Source organism: Anolis carolinensis, chromosome 4 (assembly GCF_035594765.1).
Source record: "Anolis carolinensis isolate JA03-04 chromosome 4, rAnoCar3.1.pri, whole genome shotgun sequence".
Lineage (NCBI taxonomy): Eukaryota > Metazoa > Chordata > Lepidosauria > Squamata > Dactyloidae > Anolis > Anolis carolinensis.
In genome coordinates, this window is record NC_085844.1 from 1,043,533 (window position 1) to 1,063,010 (window position 19,478).

Below are 19,478 nucleotides of genomic sequence, written 5' to 3' on the forward strand. Positions count from 1 at the left end.
CAGACTTGTCAAAATGAGTTTTTCAAAATCACCTAAAACTGTAGAGATGATTAAAACATTACCTTCTCTATCTGTCATCATGGTTATTTTTGTATCTTGTGTTTTTAATTTATTTATTTCATCTGAATGTTATGTTGATATTGTTTTTATTTACTTATGCAGTAGAGTCTCACTTATCCAACATAAACGGGCCGGCAGAACGTTGGATAAGCAAATATGTTGGATAATAAGGAGGCATTAAGGAAAAGCCTATTAAACATCAAATTAGGTTATGATTTTACAAATTCAGCACCAAAACATAATAATAATAATAATAATAATAATAATAATAATAATAATAATAACTTTATTTTTATATCCTGCCTCTATCTCCCCAAAGGGGACTCAGGGCGGCTGACATGGGGCCAAGCCCAAATAAAAACAATAGCAATATAAAACACAACAATAGACAAAAAAACATGCACAATTATAAAATTTAAACATTAGCCAATAAAAACAAATGACAAGAACTAATAAAAACATGGATTAAAACTGAGAGGTTGTAAAAGTAAACTGGGTAAGGTGCACCATAACATCATGTTATACAACAAATTTGACAGAAAAAGTAGTTCAATACGCAGTAATGTTATGTAGTAATTACTACAAATCTAGCACCAAAATATCACGATATGTTGAAAACATTGACTACAAAAATGCGTTGGATTATCCAGAATGTTGGATAAGCGAGACTTTACTGTATACTGTATTTCCTAATTGGTTCTAGCATAAAAACATGGGAAAAGTTGATTAACTTACCCTAACTTTCTTTCTGCGTGAGGGACATAATCCTGCTGTTGCACATTATATATTATTATTATTGTTATTGTTATTATTATTATATATTGCGCTATGTAATACTTTCTTTGTTCTTGGGTTATCAGTGTCATTTCCTAATTGGAAATGAGGAAAGGCCACAACAGGGAGGCTTAGGCCTAGCAGGACGGTTGCCTAGGAGACGGTTGCCATGGAGAGTAAGGATCCTCACCCACAGGCGGCCATTTTGTCTTCCTGCAAGCTCCCAAAGACAAAATGGCGTCCGAGGGCCTTGCTTCCTGTCAGGAGCCTCTCCTGAGGTAAACAGATCCCCAAAAGGAACTGCGGCTGGATCTTCTATCACTGGCTCTGGAAGGGAAACGGTTTGCATTTTATTTATGAATTTATTTGAAGTATTTCTGGATCTCAGCCAGGGAAAAGGGGTTGTGTGGGTTATAATAATAATAATAAAACTTTATTTATACCCCGCCACCATCTCCCCAACGGGGACTCGGGGCGGCTTACATGGGGCCATGCCCAGAGCAAACAATATAACAAGTATAAATACAACATAACATAGAGCAATTAAACAATACAATAAGTAATAATATACAATATATACTACAACGCAAATCAAAGAAACAGTAAAAACAGGGCCAGTCGCATGAATACAAAGATAAAATCTACACCAGGGGTTTACTATCTACACCAGGCCTGAGCAAACTTCGGATCAATAGAATAGAATAATAATACTGTATATACTCGAGTATAAGCCTAGTTTTTCAGCCCTTTTTTTAAGACTGAAAAGGCCCCGCTCGGCTTATACTCAGGTGAGGGTCCTGATTGGCTTATATTTGGGTCAGCTTATACTCGAGAATATATGGTACATTTATTATTTTTCTCTATTATTATTGGCATTATTACATTTATTATTTTTCTCTATTATTATTGGTATTATTACATTTATTATTTTTCTCTATTATTGTTGCTACTATTACATTTATTTTACTCTATTTTATTATTATTAGTACATTTATTATTTCACTCTGATCTTCTTCTTATTATTATTATTACATTTATTATTTTACTCTATTTATTATTACATGTATTATTTTCCTGTATTTATTATTATTATTATTATTACATGTATTATTTTACTCTATTATTATTAAAAGGATACATAAGCACATTTACATTGAAGAAGATGAGAATAATGATTGGATCAGAGTTGGACAGTCTTAAATTTGAGCTTTATGTAAATATTCAAAAACATTGAACCTACTGATGCCTCTATTAATGTAATTTTATTGGTATCTATTTTTATTTCTGAAATTTACCACTCTCGGCTTATACTTGAGTCAATGTTTTCCCAGTTTTTTGTAGTAAAATTAGGTGCCTCAGCTTATATTTGGTTCGGCTTATAATTGAGTATATATGGTAATAATAATAATAATAATAATAATAATAATAATAATAATAACAATACTTTATTTTTGTATCCCGCCGCCATCTCCCCGAAGGGACTCGGGGCGGCTCACATGGGGCCAAGCCCAGAAAAGACAAAGTGTATACAAGTTAAAATATAAAACAAACAATAAAATAACAGGCAGTATAAAATCAAAATAAATTCAAGCACAATCTATATATATAAAAGAGTGATGGCATCACGGCGACTCACAAAACAACAAAAGTACAGGCCCCCCAACCTCAAAATTTGACAATACAACCCATCATCCACGCCTCAAGGTTGATACAACAAAAAGAAAAGAAAAATAAAGTCCTAATTAGAGGGAGAGCAATATTTTTTTTATCCAATTGCTGCCAGTTTAGAGGGCTAATCTCTGCCCACTTGGTTGCCTAGCAACCGACTCAGCCAAAGGACAGCCAGGATTCAGTTAGGGGACACGCAGATTTAGGCCTCACTTAGGCCTCTTCCACAGATTATCAGATTTGCACTGGATTATATGGCAGTGTAGACTCAAGGCCCTTCCACACAGCTATATAACCCATTTATAATCTTATATTATCTGCTTTGCACTGGATTATCTTGAGTCCACACTGCCATATAATCCACTTCAGTGTGCATTTTATACAGCTGTGAAGAAGGGGCCTCATATAATCCAGTCCTAAGCAGATAATATAAGATTAGAAATATACAGTAGATTCTCACTTATCCAACAAAAAGAAAAGAAAAATAAAGTCCTAATTAGAGGGAGAGCAATATTTTTTTTATCCAATTGCTGCCAGTTTAGAGGGCTAATCTCTGCCCACTTGGTTGCCTAGCAACCGACTCAGCCAAAGGACAGCCAGGATTCAGTTAGGGGACACGCAGATTTAGGCCTCACTTAGGCCTCTTCCACAGATTATCAGATTTGCACTGGATTATATGGCAGTGTAGACTCAAGGCCCTTCCACACAGCTATATAACCCATTTATAATCTTATATTATCTGCTTTGCACTGGATTATCTTGAGTCCACACTGCCATATAATCCACTTCAGTGTGCATTTTATACAGCTGTGAAGAAGGGGCCTCATATAATCCAGTCCTAAGCAGATAATATAAGATTAGAAATATACAGTAGATTCTCACTTATCCAACATAAACAGGCCGGCAGGATAAGTGAACATGTTGGATAATAAGAAGGGATTCAGGAAAAGCCAATAAAACATCAAATTAGGTAATTGTTATACAAATTAAGCACCAAAACATCATATTATACAACAAATTTGACAGAAAAAGTAGTTCCATACGCAGTAATGCTATGTAGTAATTACAGTAGAGTCTCACTTATCCAACACTCGCTTATCCAACGTTCTGGATTATCCAACGCATTTTTGTAGTCAATGCTTTCAATATATCGTGATATTTTGGTGCTAAATTCATAAATCTCTAAAACCAGGACAGTAAATAAACAGGGGAATTCCACACAGGAAACAATCAGGGCCAGCTAACACCTCCCAACAAAGTATTCCCATCATCAAAGACTGGCAAATCCTCTGTTTTCTTAGGGCCACAGACAGTAGAAGCACATAAAATATCGCAAACAACACCACTCTGAAAACAAGGGAATTCCAGACAGGAAATAATCAGGGCCAGCTAACACCTCCCAACAAAAAAATCACTCAGGGAGAAAGCAGCCAGGCTTTAAAGCTGCAAGGCCATTACATCCTAATCATTTTCCTAATTGCAGCATTCATACTTGCCTCCAACAGACAAAACAAAAAAAAACCAATGAGAAATATTGTATATTCACAACCTTTAGGAAATAATATCCCCTGATGGCGCAGTGTGTTAAAGCGCTGAGCTGCTGAACTTCTGGACCGAAAGGCCGCAGGTTTGAATTGGGGGAGCGGAGAGAGCCCCCACTGTTAGCCCCAGCTTCTGCCAACCCAGAAGTTCAAAAACATGCAAATGTGAGTGCATCAATAGGTACTGCTCCGGCGGGAAGGTAACGCCGCTCCATGCAGTCATCCCACATGACCTTGGAGGAGTCTACGGACAACGCCGGCTCTTCGGCTTAGAAATGGAGATGAGCACCAACCCCCAGAGTAAGACATGACTGGACTTAACGTCAGGGGAAAATGTTTACCCTTTACCTTAACTACCACCAATTCCTCAATACTTTCTTTCCCATACCACCAGACTTCGCCACAGCAACGCGTGGCCGGGCACAGCTAGTTATATATAAATAAGATAAAAAGTTTTTAAACAATCTCAATTTCAACCACCAAAAGGACACAATAAAGGGGGGTCAGAGCAAAGTGCATGATAACTAGGTAATAGAATAGCTTGTCATTGTATGTTCCACAACAAAATTAAATGCCTTCCCCAGCACACACCACACAACAACAACCCCAACCCTTCATGCTACCGCCAATGCCATTATTTATTTATTATATTAATTTTATTTCCACTCCTTTCCATAGAACTGGCTATTGCATTGGATAGACCACATCAACTCAAGATGATTAAATACGGTTTTCTGTGGGCGAGCAGATGGCAACTACTGGATGGCATATGATCTGTATCGGAAACTAGAGCTGATGTAGTCTATCCAATGCAATTTTCTGAATCAGCACCACAAATAACCAAACCGAATATAAAATTGATCACGGATTTGGAACCCTTTTGGTACTAATGTTGGAGAGTAGTCCCTGGTCAAAGTGGACCCTGGTGAAAAAAAAGTTTGGGAACCACTGCTCTAGAGCACAGCAGGAGAAAGTCACCAGCTGTTTTCCATTCAGTCATTGGTTCCTTAAAAGTCTGTTTATCTAGCTATCTAGCTAGATACATCTCCATGGCATCATCCACTGTCCCACATCATCCAGTTACAAATAGGATTTGAAGTAGTTCTCTGTGTAGGTAACACAGGGTGTCCTTCAACAGACTAAAATCCAAAGCATCTCTCTGGTCTCAGAGTCTAATAGAGTTTCTGTTTTGACACTGAAAGTTCAATGGATTCTGTACAGGATTCTGTTCCTACTGACTTCTACAAGCATACTTCTGTTTCTACTGAAGTCTCTAAGTCAGTGGTTCCCAACCCGTAGGCCGTGGCCCAGCAGTGTGCTGCGAGAATGAAAATCTGGTCCATGAACCTCTTTCCTCTTTATTTATTATTTTATTTTATTTATTTTAATAATGTTTTATTAAAACCATTATTAAATATGTTTTCCTGTGGGTGAGCAGATGGCGACTACTGGATCGCATATGTTCTGTATCGGAAACTAGAGCTGGTGTGGCCTATCCAATGCAGATTTCTGAATCAGCACACCAAATAACCAATTTGAATCTAAACTTGACCAAAAACTGATTCATAACCCTTTTGGTACTCATGTTGGAGAGCGGTCTCCGGTCAAAGTGGGCCCTGGTCAAGTGGGCCCCCAGTCAAAAAAAAGGTTGGGAACCACTGCTCTAGAGCACAGCAGGAGAAAGTCACCAGCTGTTTTCCATTAGTCATTGGTTCCTTAGAAATCTGTTTATCTAGCTATCTAGCTATCTAGCCAACCATCCACCCATCCATACATAAATCTAGCCATACAATCTTTCACCAGTTCCTCCTCCATTTCATGTTTTGACAACAATTTATACAACTTGGCAATTAAGTGGTCGTTTCCAGAGTCTAGAACAATTTCAAGTTCGGTTTTTCAAGTACAAATCCAAACAGGTGAGCAAATAAATATCAAACAGAATGTTCTATCAACAATTTTAAGGAAAAACCATTTCAGGGGAAGGATTCTGGGTAAGGGGTTAAAAAGTTTCCTACAGATTAGCCATCCTCATATTATTACATTGAACTTCTGAGTAATTACAATGAATATATAACAATGCGGTAATGGATATAAACAAAAAATGAAATAAGTATCTTCACATTATACATTTCCTTAACATTCACTTCAATGTCATTTCCTCTTGTGGAGATTGTTTCCCATCTCTCTTATTCAGTCCTCTTTCAATACATTTTCTCCAAACTTCATCAAAATCACTTTTCCCATATCCCTCTTTTAACTTTTAGCCTACATGTCAGTTTGTCATTTGTGTCCAATTTCCATAATTCCTTATACCGCTCTTCAATTTGTATATTTATTTCCTTTTTCCAATTTCTTGCTATAAGTAATCATGCTACCATTAAAAAGTTAGATATTGCATTTTTTCTTCTTTTTTCAACGGTTTAGTATTATACAATGATAATAAAGCAGTACCAGTACTTCTTTCCAATTTTATATTCATAATATCTTCTATTTCTCTAAATACTTCTTCCCAGATGTTACTTATTTATAATGCCACCACATATGGGAACCACCACATATATGTTCCCATTTCTTCACACACACCCCAGCAGTTATTTCAAGTAGTTTCTGTTGATATTAGCTATTTTACTGGTGTTAAATACCATTTCCATATTAATTTATAATAGTTTTCTTTAACACGTATTGACAATTTTAAAAATGTCTTTGTCCCCATAGTTGTGTCCATTCCATATCACTTATTCTAATCCCTACATCTTCTTCCCGTATCTCCTCTTTAATTTCCACTATTATCTTATACATTTTACTAGTTACTCCAAATGTTCATGTTCTTCCACATCTCTTCCATTTTGTATTATTTGTTCAAATTGGGTAGGTTTACTACCATTTCTTTTGTTTTTAACCAATACTGAAACCATTGTTCTAACTGTATACAATGAAACCATGATAATTTTATTTCACCAAACTGTTATGGTTTCCGTCCTCATTCCAACATTTATCCAATCCCCTGTTTTATCTTTAAAAAATTCCAATATATTTTTACATATAAAAAATACAAAAAAAGAGTTCTGTAAACTCTTGTATGTTGTTCACTTGACAGCTGCAGGTCCATGGACCGTAATAAAGTTATGTATGTTTGATATTTTGTTCGTTTATAACTTAAATTTAAAATGTTGGGGTGATTTTTAAGTGTTTTGTAATTTTCATTGTACAGTAGAGTCTCACTTATCCAACATAAACGGGCCAGCAGAACGTTGGATAAGCGAATATGTTGGATAATAAGGAGAGATTAAGGAAAAGCCTATTAAACATCAAATTAAGTTATGATTTTACAAATTAAGCACCAAAACATCATGTTATACAACAAATTTGACAGAAAAAGTAGTTCAATACGCAGTAATGCTATGTAGTAATTGCCGTATTTACAAATTTAGCACCAAAATATCACGATGTATTGAAAACATTGACTACAAAAATGCGTTGGATAATCCAGAACGTTGGATAAGCGAGTGTTGGATAAGTGAGATTCTACTGTATTAATATTGCATGTACTGTATTTATTGGTGCCCCATTTTTCCTTTTGCTTGATGCAGGCCCATGTTGTGAGGTTATTCCTTTGAAGAGCAGCAGGGGGAGCCCTTGCTCCCATTTTTTGGGAGATCAAGGTGCAATGGGGCATCCAATGGACAGGCGTGGGGCCAAATTCCGCTCCATCCACTGCACAGTCTATTTGACTACATCTAAACACACACACACACAGCTAGTATTAGGCAAGTATCTGACTAGCTGATACAACAGTCATGGGCAAACTTTGGCCCTCCGGGTGTTTTGGACTTCAACTCCCAAAATTCCTAACAGCCAGTAATAATAATAATTCTCAGTCTCATGTTAAATAGGCAAACATTTATTTATTTATTATTTATTTATTTGCGACATTTATATACCGCCCTTCTCACCCCGAAGGGGACTCAGGGCGGTTTACAAGTATATATACATACAATATATTATATTATACAACTATATCGCAATATTATTAGTAATATTGCATGTAATATAAATATACAATTATAATAGTGAATTATAATTATTATTACATTGTATTGCATCATAATATTATTATTAATATTCCATGTATATACAATGTATTATAATAATAGTATAGTATAATATTATTATATATCATTATATCATTATATTGATACAGGAGACATGGTGGAAAGATGTCTTCCCGGCCCCGCCTTCCCTAGCTTATTTTGTCTTCCCTAGCTTATTTTGTTGGTAAAGAGCATAATCTATCTACATATCTACACAAGGGATCTGATAGTTATCTGGCTTGGGAACTGGCTGGAGGGACCCTAGCCACAGTCCCCTTTCCCAAGGGATTATACAAACAAGAGTAATGAAGAGGTGGCTCTGGCTACCATCTAGTTACATTTTGGTAGATATATTAAAACAGATAATACACTTCATCTAAGGGATGTACACTAGGCTTGAGCGATCCATGAAAAAATTGATTCTAAACTCGTTTCAAAAGCAGGGGGCGCCAGCGTTTCGTTTCTGATGTCATTTCCGAATTTTGCCCCCCAAAAAATTCGAAATTAACGAAAATTCGTTATTTTTCTAAATTAATTCGTTAATGGCAGACGCGCATGCGCAATTCCCAAAAACAGCACAGAGGGAGGGGACTTTACAGGACTCTCCCACCCTCATTTTTTGAGTGATCTTCTTCAAACTTGGTACAGTGGTAGAACACATTTAACACTGATAGCTCACCAAAATTTGGAACGTTTCCCTTATCCTCTGATTTTTGGCGAATTTTCATAGCTTTTATAATAAACCATTTTTTAATAATTGCAGAAATCTGTTCCTGGTTTGAAAGTCTTATTTCCTGTTAAATTGGGTTGTCTTTACTGTGAAAGTCATTGTTCTACTTCAGAAACTTTGTTTTTGTGGCTGAAACTTTGTTAAATTGGTGTGTATGTGATATATACTGTCTATATATATATAGTCCCTGCATATGTGTGTGTGTATGTGTGTGTATAGGTAAAGGTAAAGGTATCCCTTGACGTTAAGTTCAGTCATGTCTGACTCTGGGGGTTGGTGCTCATCTCCATTTCTAAGCCCAAGAGCCAGTGTTGTCCATAGCCATCTCCAAGGTCATGTGGCCGGCATGACTACATGGAGTGCCATTACCTTCCCGCCAGAGCGGTACCTATTGATCTACTCACATTGGCATGTTTTCAAGCTGCTAGGTTGGCAGAAGCTGGAGCTAACAGCGGGCACTCACTCTGCTCCCGGGATTTGAACCTGGGACCTTTCGGTCTGCAAGTTCAGCAGCTCAGTGCTTTAACACACTTCGCCATCGGGGCTCATGTATATATAATATACATACACATACACACAATGTGGAGAATATGTGGAAAGGTAGATAGATAAGTTGGGAGCCACAGCGAAGGCACCTTCCTGGGAGCAAGGTCTAATAATAATAATAATAATAATAATAATAATAATAATAATAATAATAATAATAAAATCCCTTACAATATCCAAGATGGCTCACTGCTACAGAATCTTGGGAGGTTTAGTTTGGTATGGTACCATTATTGGCAGAGAAAGCTAAGCTGTAGGAGTTGAAATCCAATCATTTATCCTCCCTATAGAATCAATTTTATATGCATTTTTAGCTACAGAAAAGCTAAAATCAGGACAGTAAAAGAACAACACCCAGAAAATGGGAATTCCAGACAGGAAACAATCAGGGCCAGCTAATACCTCCCAACAAAGGATTCCCCCAGGTAGGAAGCAGCCAGGCTTTGAAGCTGCAAGGCTATTCAATGCTAATCAAGGTGACCAATTGCAACATTCACACTTGCCTCCCACAGACAAGAGTTCTTTCTCCCACCCTGGACCTTCCACAGATATATAAACCCCACTTGCCTAGCTTCGCACAGACGTCAAAACCTCTGAGTATGTCTGCCACAGATGTGGGTGAAACGTCAGGAGAGAATGCTTCTGGCACATGGCCATAGAGCCCGGAATACATACCACAACAGTGTGATCCCGGCCATGAAAGCTTTCGACAACACAACCACAGTATCCATTCAAGTTCATGTAGTGTCGTATGGAGACCTGTATTGGGGGGAGGGAGGGTGCGAATCTGGGCCCCTGGGAGTCTTAGTCCTCCCTCCCTCCCTCCCTCCCTCCCCGGGAGCAGCCGAGGACGGGCCTGGCCCACACCTCCTCACATCCCGGGCCTCTTCCTCCTCACCGCCGGGCCCCTCTCTGTCTCTCTCAGTCTCTCCATTCCCGGCTCCATCCGCCGCCTTCCCGCTTCACAGAGAGACACCAGGCCTGAGCTGAGGCGAGGCGGCGGCCATTTCCCCCCTCCGTCTTCCTCCTCCTCCTCGGCCTCCTTCCCCCTCGCCCCCTCCCATTGGCTGAGCCCGTGACGCCCCTTTTGCTGAGGGGCAAAAGGAAAGGGCCTGAATGGTGGGAGTTTGGGTGATTTGCAAAAGCTGTTTTTTCCTAACGAAAAAAACGACGACATAACGAAAAACGGCCTCTCGCGGTTCGAAACCACGATATCCAGACGTGTGGACAATCAAGGCCGTATATTGCTTCAAAACTAACGAAAGTAACGAATTAATAACGGGTAACGGGGAAATCGAATTATTTGAGCAAGCCTAATGTACACAGTACACAGTATATAAAAGATACACGTTACACAAAAGCATCAAATTGATACATTGATACATTGTATATCAAATTGATAAATTGTATATCAAATTGATAAATTGATATTTGTACAGCTGCTGCTAGGTCCATTCCAGAACTTCTAAAGCAGGCATGTGTGAACTTCGGCCCTTCTCCAAGTGTTTTGGATTTTAACTCCCACAATTCCTAACAGCCTACTGGCTGTTAGGAATTGTGGGAGTTGAAGTCCAAAACACCAGGAGAGCCAAAGTTTGCCCATGCCTGTGCTACGACATACTACAAAACTAAAAACTAAATCTAAAACAAACTCACTCACCTAACATATGCCTGCATTAACACATAAATACATAAACTGTTATATGAATCTCATACTCAGTCTTCCCTCCAGGAATTTAGGACTTCAGCTCCCACTATTCCTAACATCCAGATCATTGTTTATTAGGACCACCAAAGTGTTCCACTGCGTGAGCTTTATCCTTCCAATAAATTATTCACTGAACTATGTAAAGCACAATGATAAACGGGTTGGGAGACATTGATTATTTGCACTAATACATTTATTTATACCCTGCTTTCTTCTCTTAAGCATGGCCCCTTCCACATAGCTGTATAAAATCCACACTGAACTGGATTATACAGCAGTGTGGACTAAGACCATCTAGTTCAAAGCAGATATTGTGGGTTATCTGACTTGATATTCTGGGTTAGATGGCTGTGCGGAAGGGCCCTTGGTGGTCAAATGGAGGCCTTTGGAAAGCACGATGAAGCGGATGAAGGGGGAAAGGAAAGGGCCTGAGGCTGTGAGGAATGGTGGGAGCTGGAGTCCAAAACACCTGGAGGGAGGACCCAAGTTGGCCCATGCCTGTGCTAAACCCTATTTGCGATCCAAGAAGCTTAACCATCTAATTCCAGGGACCGTGGGGTCTGGGCCACTTCAGCCTCAGGTGAGTTGGCCCATTGAGGCAAATGCCTCGCGATACTCTCCCGACAACTGTGCCAGCAAAAATGCAGGCATGCCTCCGCAGCTTTGTCAGGGCTATTAAGGCGCATGTAATGCCCTATAATTACTGCCCATTAGCATAAGCTAGAGGTGCCAATGAGAAAACAAGGAGGCATGCCAGAAACTATGCAGCCCTTTAAAACCAGTGACAGGTTGAGCGTCTCTTCTCCGGAATCCCGAAATCCGAAGCATCCCAAAGCGTGTGGCAGGTGGGTGGCTGAGAGAGAGACACCTTTGCTTTCTGATGATTCAGTGCGCAAAAACCTGGCCTCCTGCCCAAAGTTATTAAAAACATTGTGTATACAAATTGTCTTCGGGCGATAGAGAGGCTTGGAAGCATCAATGCATCTCATGCTTAGACTTGGGTCCCATGCCCAAGGGGCCTCATTATGTACCTTATGTGCCAAGATATCTCATTGTGTAACCCAAATGCAAATGTGTTGAGATAAAAAATCCAGAACATTTCAAGAATTTTGGAGGATTGATATTCAACTGCTTTTTGTGTTCTGAAATCATGTCATGTCATGTATGTTCTGTCTGTCTTGCAGTATGTCTCCTCCAGAGATCTCTATAATGATGATGGGATGGTGATAACACTAAGTAACACATTTTTATTCCTAGGTTATAAGTGTCATTTCCTAATTGGTTCTATAATAAATCATGGAAAAGGTTTATTAAACTGCCAAAACTTTATCTTTGCGGGATGGACATCCTGTAGTCCATTTGGCTATAATTTTCCCATGAATATCTAATAGAGTGTCAAGCAATTCAACCACAACAGTATTAAAATATATATTACAAAATATACAGTCTTCACAAAGACCGTTTGCCGTCAAGAATCAGGATCCCCTTAAGAGCATAAAAGGCATAATTGCATACGTTGTGCAATGTGTGGGTGACAGGAGCAGGCAGGAAACCAGCTCATATCTCAGCCATGCTTTTAGCTTTTGGAGAATTGTGATGCCACATTTAAGGAAAGACGGGGGCTCCTTTATCCCCTTTTCGCACCAGCATCGAGGGCTTTTGTCAGCTGTAGTGTTGTACCGAGGTTTTGGATTTTAAAAGAAGCCTCCAAATATAGGAAATTAATCAGCCGTTCTTTGCAGAATGAAAGGGGGGGACCTGGAAAATTGCTTCTTAATGTATAGAGACTTGAACAGGAATTTATAACCTAAAAGTTGAGTTTGTTGATTATGAAAACAGTGTTACATCATCATAGAACAACCCCACTCTACATATTCATTAGGAAGCATTTCGAGATAAGAAATTAACATACAATTAGGCGTGAATACTTGTGTGTCATGAAGACCTATCAAAAGCAGAAATGTGACTGTACAAGGGCATTTAAAGGGATTAGAATAACAAGAGACAATAACCGTCCCTCTCATTTCTTTGTTTTGTTTTTAGGACTTTTGATCTGTTATGTTTAATAAGTATTTAATTGTAGTTCTGTAGTAAAAGATAGAATGCAGTTCTGTAATATATATATGTATGTGTACATGTATGTATATGTATGTGATATATATACCGTATATACTCGAGTATAAGCCAACCCAAATATAAGCCGAGGCACCTAATTTTACCACAAAAAACTGGGAAAACATTGACTCCAGTATAAGCCAAGATACCAATAAAATTACATTAATTGAGGCCTCAGTAGTTTAAATGTTTTTGAATCTTTACATCAAACTGTAATTTAAGATATGACTGTCCAACTCTGATTAAATCATTATTTTCATCTTCTTCAATGTAAATGTGCTTATGTATCCTTTTAATAATCATAGAGTAAAATAATAAATGTAATAATAATAATAAATGCAGTAAAATAATAATTGTATTAATAATAATAAAAATAGAGTAAAATAAATGTAAAAGTAACAACAATAATAGAGTAAAATAATAAATGTAATAATAATAATAATTAATAGAGTAAAATAATAAATGTAACAATACCAATAATAATAGAGAAAAACAATAAATATACCATATATGCTTGAGTAAAAACCGACCTGAATATAAGCCCACCAGGACCCTCACCCGAGTATAAGCCGAGGAGGGTTTTTTCAGCCTAAAAAAGGGATGAAAAACTAGGCTTATACTCGAGTATATTATATATATATATATATGTGTGTATGTATATATATATATATATACATATATATATACACACACACGTACTGTTTTCCTCCTGTAGTTTTGTCGACTGCATAGATAAGGGAGTTTCATCAGGCATAACCGCATAACTGCCACAGATTTTGTTCCAAAATGCCTTTTTTTTGGCCAAAATATGGGGTGCAATCATTATGTGAAGCTTGATATTACGGTTCTTTAAAACCGCCCTTTTTATTAACCTCTTTTGAGGTGAGCACCACACTTTTTAAGTCATTCACGGCAGCACTTCATTGGTTTAAGTGACAGTACTGTTCTGCAGCCATGAACATTACCTATGACACAATAACAAGAGGCGAAAACCCATTTTTCAACTGAAAAAAAGTAGGATGCGACTATTATGTGGTGAAGTGCTGTAGCTCCTGCTGAAATTAGGCCCCTTCTACACTGCCATATAATCGACATTATCAAAAGCAGATAATCCACATTATCCTAGAGCTGTGGCTATGTTGAACTCAGTGGTTTCACATTGATATGACATTGAGGACTGTGTGGTAGTGGTGATGAGGGTGTGTTGTTTTGTGGTGTGTGGGGGAATAGTACAAATGTTGTGCAATAGTACAATGACAAATAAAGTTATTCTATTCTATTTGCTTTGAACTGGATTATCTGAGTCTGCACTGCCATATAACCCAGCTCAAAGCAGATAATCTGGATTTTATATGGCAGTGTAGAAAGGGCCTTAGATAACCAGGATTGTTGCAACCATTTCTTGCATTCTGTTGCATTGTTTTGCTTTGCTTTATGTAGATCTAACCTTGTCCAGAGCTGGGTGTTGAGTTGTTGCTGATCAACAAAGCTTTGGACACCCTTGGTTACAGCTTGAGCTGTTGAAGGTTTCTGTTTCTAATGTCCTATATATTGCACAGACTGATTTATATTAGTTTCAACTGTAATGAAAGGTTTTTTAAAAATTCAGAAAGGGTTGCCTTTAAAAAAAAAAACAGCCAAGTGTTATTTTATCACTGGTACCACACTCATAGAATCCTAGAGTTGGAAGAGACCTGGTGGGCCACCCAGTCCAAGCCCAGTCTGCCAAGAAGCAGGAAAATCGTATTCAAAGCCCCCCTTACAGATGGCCATCCAGCTTCTGTTTCAAAGCCTCCAAAGAAGGAGCCTCTACCACACTCTCTCTGGGGCAGAGAGAGAGAGTTCCACGGCTGGACAGCTCTCTCACAGTCAGGAAGTTCAGGTGGAATCTCATTTCCTGTCATTTGAAGCCTTTGTTCCATTGCGTCCTAGTCTCCAGGGCAGCAGAAAGGAATCTTGCTCCCTCCTCCCTAGGACTTCTCCTCACATCTGAATCCCTGTCCCTCCTCATGTCTCTTCTCTCTCAGCCTTCTCTCTCTTCTGCAGGCTAAACATGCCCATCTCTTTCAGCTGCTCCTTATAGGGATTTTTGTTCTCCAGACCCTTGATCCTTCTCGTCACCCTCTTCCTCTGGACACATTCCAGCTTAGCGTCAACATCTCCCTTCAGTTGTGGTGCCTAGAATTGGACATAGTGTGATTCCAGGTAAAGTGGTCTGACCAAGGCAGAAGAGAAGAGAGTGGGAGCAGGACTTCCCTGGATCCAGCCATAGACTCCTATTGATTCAGGCCAACATCCCATTGGCCTTTTTAGCCGCCACATTGCATTGTTGGCTCATGTTCACCTTCCTGTCCATGAGGACTCTTTTTTACACGTCCTGCTGTGGAGCCAGGCATCGTCCCCCATTCTGTGTCTTTGCATTTCATGTTTTCTGCTTCAGTGGAGTCTCTTGTATTTGTCCCTGCTGAACTTCAATTTGTTAGTTCTGGCCAGTCATCTCTCTAATCTGTGAAAATCGTTTTGGATTCTGCTCCTGTCTTCTGGAGTCTTGGCTATCCCTCCCAGTTTGGTCCCGTCTGCAAACTTGATGATCCTGCCTTCCAACCCTTCATCTAAGTCATTGATGGAGCCTCCGGTGACCTAGGGGATAAAAGCCTTGTGACTTGAAGGTTGGGTTGCTGACCTGAAAGCTGCCAGGTTCGAATCCCACCTGGGGAGAGTGTGGATGAGCTCCCTCTATCAGCTCCAGCTCCCCATGTGGGGACATGAGAGAAGCCTCCCAGAAGGATGGTAAAACATCAAAAAACATCCGGGCATCCCCTGGGCAACGTCCTTGCAGACAGCCAATTCTCTCACTCCAGAAGCAACTCCGGTTGCTCCTGACACGAAAAAAAAGTCATTGATCAAGATCCTGAACAGAACCAGGCCCAGGACAGAACCCTGCTGATGGCTCTCCACTCGCCACTTCTTTCCAGGAGGAAGAGGAAGCATTGGGGAGAAGCACCTTCTGGGTTCGTTCTCTTATGCAATTCCAGATCCACCTAACTGCAGTTTTGCTTTGCCCACAGTGGACTTGTTTCCTTGCCAGAAGGTCATGAAGGACCTTGTCGAAGGAAGGCCTTCCTGAATTCCAGATATGCTCCACCCATGGCGTTCCCGGCATCAACCCAGCTCGTAACTCTGTCGAAAAAAGAGATCAGATGAGTCTGGCATGACTTGTTTTTGATCAATCCGTGTTGACTATTAGCGGTGACCGCATTCTTTTCTAAGTGTTTGCAGACCACTTCCTTAATGATCTTTTCCAGAATCTTGTCTGCTATTGACGTGAGGTTGACTGGACAGTAATTGTTTGGATGGTCCTTTTCCCCCTTCTTGAAGGTAGACAGGGACCACCTTTGCCCTCCCCCGGCTCCTTTTGCCATGTGCGACTCCCTCAATTCCCCCCACCCAGGGGCTTTCCATGGCGGAGCGGCATCCGAACCCTGCTCTCAGGAGCCAGAGTCCAAAGCTTAAACTGCTACGCCATGCTGACTCAGTGAGATACATGGACAGTACTGTATATACTCGAGTATAAGCCGAGCCGAATATAAGCTGAGGCACCTAATTTTACCACAAAAAAACTGGGAAAACATTGACTCCAGTATAAGCCGAAAGTGATAAATTTCAGAAATAAAAATAGATACCAATAAAACTACATTAATTGCGGCATCAGTAGTTTAAATGTTTTTGAATCTTTACATCAAACTGTAATTTAAGATATGACTGTGGTCACATTTCTTCTATCATCTGATAGGTAGGCTGTTGGGAATTGTGGGAGTCTGCACTCCTTCCCTTGGCCTTTCAGGAGGACGGTCAATAGGTCAGTCAGCAGGTCGGTCAGTCGCTCCTACCTGAGAAGGGTGAGGAGCCATTCAGGTGAAACAACCCACCCTGAGTCCTTCTCTCTGGGTGTGCCTCTCCCTTTCTTTCTTCCTTTCTTCCTTCCTTCCTTTCTCTCCCTGCCAGCTCTGCCTCCAGACTGACTGCCCTCCTGTTTGTTTTCCACCTGTGCGGCTGGGACTGGGCTTGTGGCCTGCGGCAGACTCACGGCCTGTGTTCCTGCCGCACGGAAGTTAATGTGTAATCCATCCAAGGAGCAAAAGGAAGCCTGGGAGGAGAGCATAAAGCTCCAGTGTGAGTCAGGAGGCGCTCAGTGTGTTGGCTGCCCAGCTCACCTGCCTCCCAGAGCTCCCTGGTGCATCCCCAGGCAGCATGACTGGGAGCCCGGCTATTTAGAGGAGGCGGCACATGACCGACTGACCGCCTCTGCCTCAGCTCCCTCTGGGCTTCCCTTCCTTCCTTCCTCCCTCCCTCCCTCCCTCCTTTGGAAGGACTACTATACCTGGGGAGGACCTGGCAGCACCTGCACAGGGGCCCAACAGGTGAGTGCTCTTGCAGCCATGGGGCGGGTCAAGCGTACACTTGCAGGGCACCTGGGAAGAGGAGAGTCCTGCACGGCCACAGGCCAAGCAGGGAGGCCTCAGGTGTGCTTGGCTGCTTCTTCGGGAGAACACAAATCAAGAGTAGACTCTGCTCACGGCAGGGGAAGCGCCAGGCTCAGCTTGCAGCCTGCGGTGACAGCTTTTTGGCTGACTTGGGCTGCCAGGTTGTACCTGGGCCAGACTAGGTATTCTGCTTTGATCCCAGGCATGGGCCCCCTCCAGGTGTTTTGGACTTCAACTCCCACAATTCCTAACAGCCGGTAGGGCTGAGGTTCACTCTTGCCTGTTCTATAGTATAAATGGATGGTGAGTAGATAGATAGGTTGATAGATAGATACAGGTTGATGAATAGATGACTAGAAATGTAGATACAGTAGAGTCTCACTTATCCAACACTCGCTTATCCAACGTTCTGGATTATCCAACGCATTTTTGTAGTCAGTGTTTTCAATACATCATGATATTTTGGTGCTAAATTCGTAAATACAGTAATTACTACATAGCATTACTGCGTATTGAACTACTTTTTCTGTCAAATTGGTTGTATAACATGATGTTTTGGTGCTTAATTTGTAAAATCATAACCTAATTTGATGTTTAATAGGCTTTGCCTTATTCCCTCCTTATTATCCAACATATTCGCTTATCCAGCATTCTGCCAGCCTGTTTATATTGGATAAGTGAGACTCTACTGTAGATGAATGGATGGATAGATAGGTAGTAGATGGGTGGATTAACAGATAGATAGATGGATAGAGAGATACGTAGATAGATAGATAGATAGATAGATAGATAGATAGATAGATAGATAGATAGATAGAAGGTGGATGGATGAATGGATTACTAGATAGGTTGGTTGATAGGTAGATAGGTGAATAGATGACTAGAAATGTAGATAGATGATTGGATGGATAGATAGGTAGGTAGATGGGTGAATTAACAGATAGATAGATAGATAGATAGATAGATAGATAGATAGATAGATAGATAGATAGATAGATGATAAAATGGATAGAGAGATAGATAGATAGATAGATAGATAGATAGATAGATAGATAGATAGTGGATGGATGAATGGATTACTAGATAGGTTGGTTGATAGATAGGTAGATGGATGGATAGAAAGAAAGTTGATAGATATATACAGTGTCCCCTCACTACTTCGCAGTTCACTTTTCGCAGATTTGCTGTTTTGCTGTTTTTATAAATCATAAAAAATTACAATTTACAGCCTAAAGAAGGGAGGAAGGAGAAGCCGGAGGGAGAGAAAAGGAGCCCAAGCGGCAACGGGAGGAGAAGGAGGCGATTTATCAACACACGATTGGTTGATAAAGACTTAAAATACCGTATAACTACTAAAATAATGTGTAAATATTAAAATAAATATAGTGCCCCTACTTTGTGGATTTTCACTTATTGCAGGTGGTCCTGGAATGTAACCTTCATGATAAGTGAGGGAACACTGTAAATGGATGGATTAGTAGATGGATTGAGAGGTAGACATACATAAGCAGATGTATGTCTAAATGGATGGATAGATAGATACGAGCTAGATAGATAGATAGATAGATAGATAGATAGATAGATAGATAGATAGATAGATAGACAGACTTCAAAGGAACCAATTGCTGGTGACTTTCTCCTGCTGTGCTCTAGAGCAAGTGTGGGTAAACTTTGGCCTTCCAGGTGTTTTGGACTTCAACTTCCATAATTGTTAAGAATTGTGGGAGTTGAAATCCAAAACACCCGGAGGGCTGAAGTTTG

General features: G+C 40.0%; 1 protein-coding gene across 4 annotated transcripts in view; it reads left to right on the forward strand.

Moving 5' to 3' along the window:
• The first annotated feature begins 1,062 nt into the window (after window positions 1-1,062).
• LOC103281522 (sphingomyelin phosphodiesterase 5) overlaps window positions 1,063-19,478 on the forward strand; it is a 41,674-nt gene continuing 23,258 nt past the window's right edge. For 3 of the 4 annotated variants that reach the window (XM_062979829.1, XM_062979832.1, XM_062979830.1), the window contains exon 1: window positions 17,410-17,654. The gene's annotated coding sequence lies outside the window, so the exon portion shown is untranslated. Of the gene's footprint in view, window positions 1,176-17,409; window positions 17,655-19,478 lie in introns of those variants that run through there. The other variant, XM_062979831.1, reaches the window with a different exon arrangement.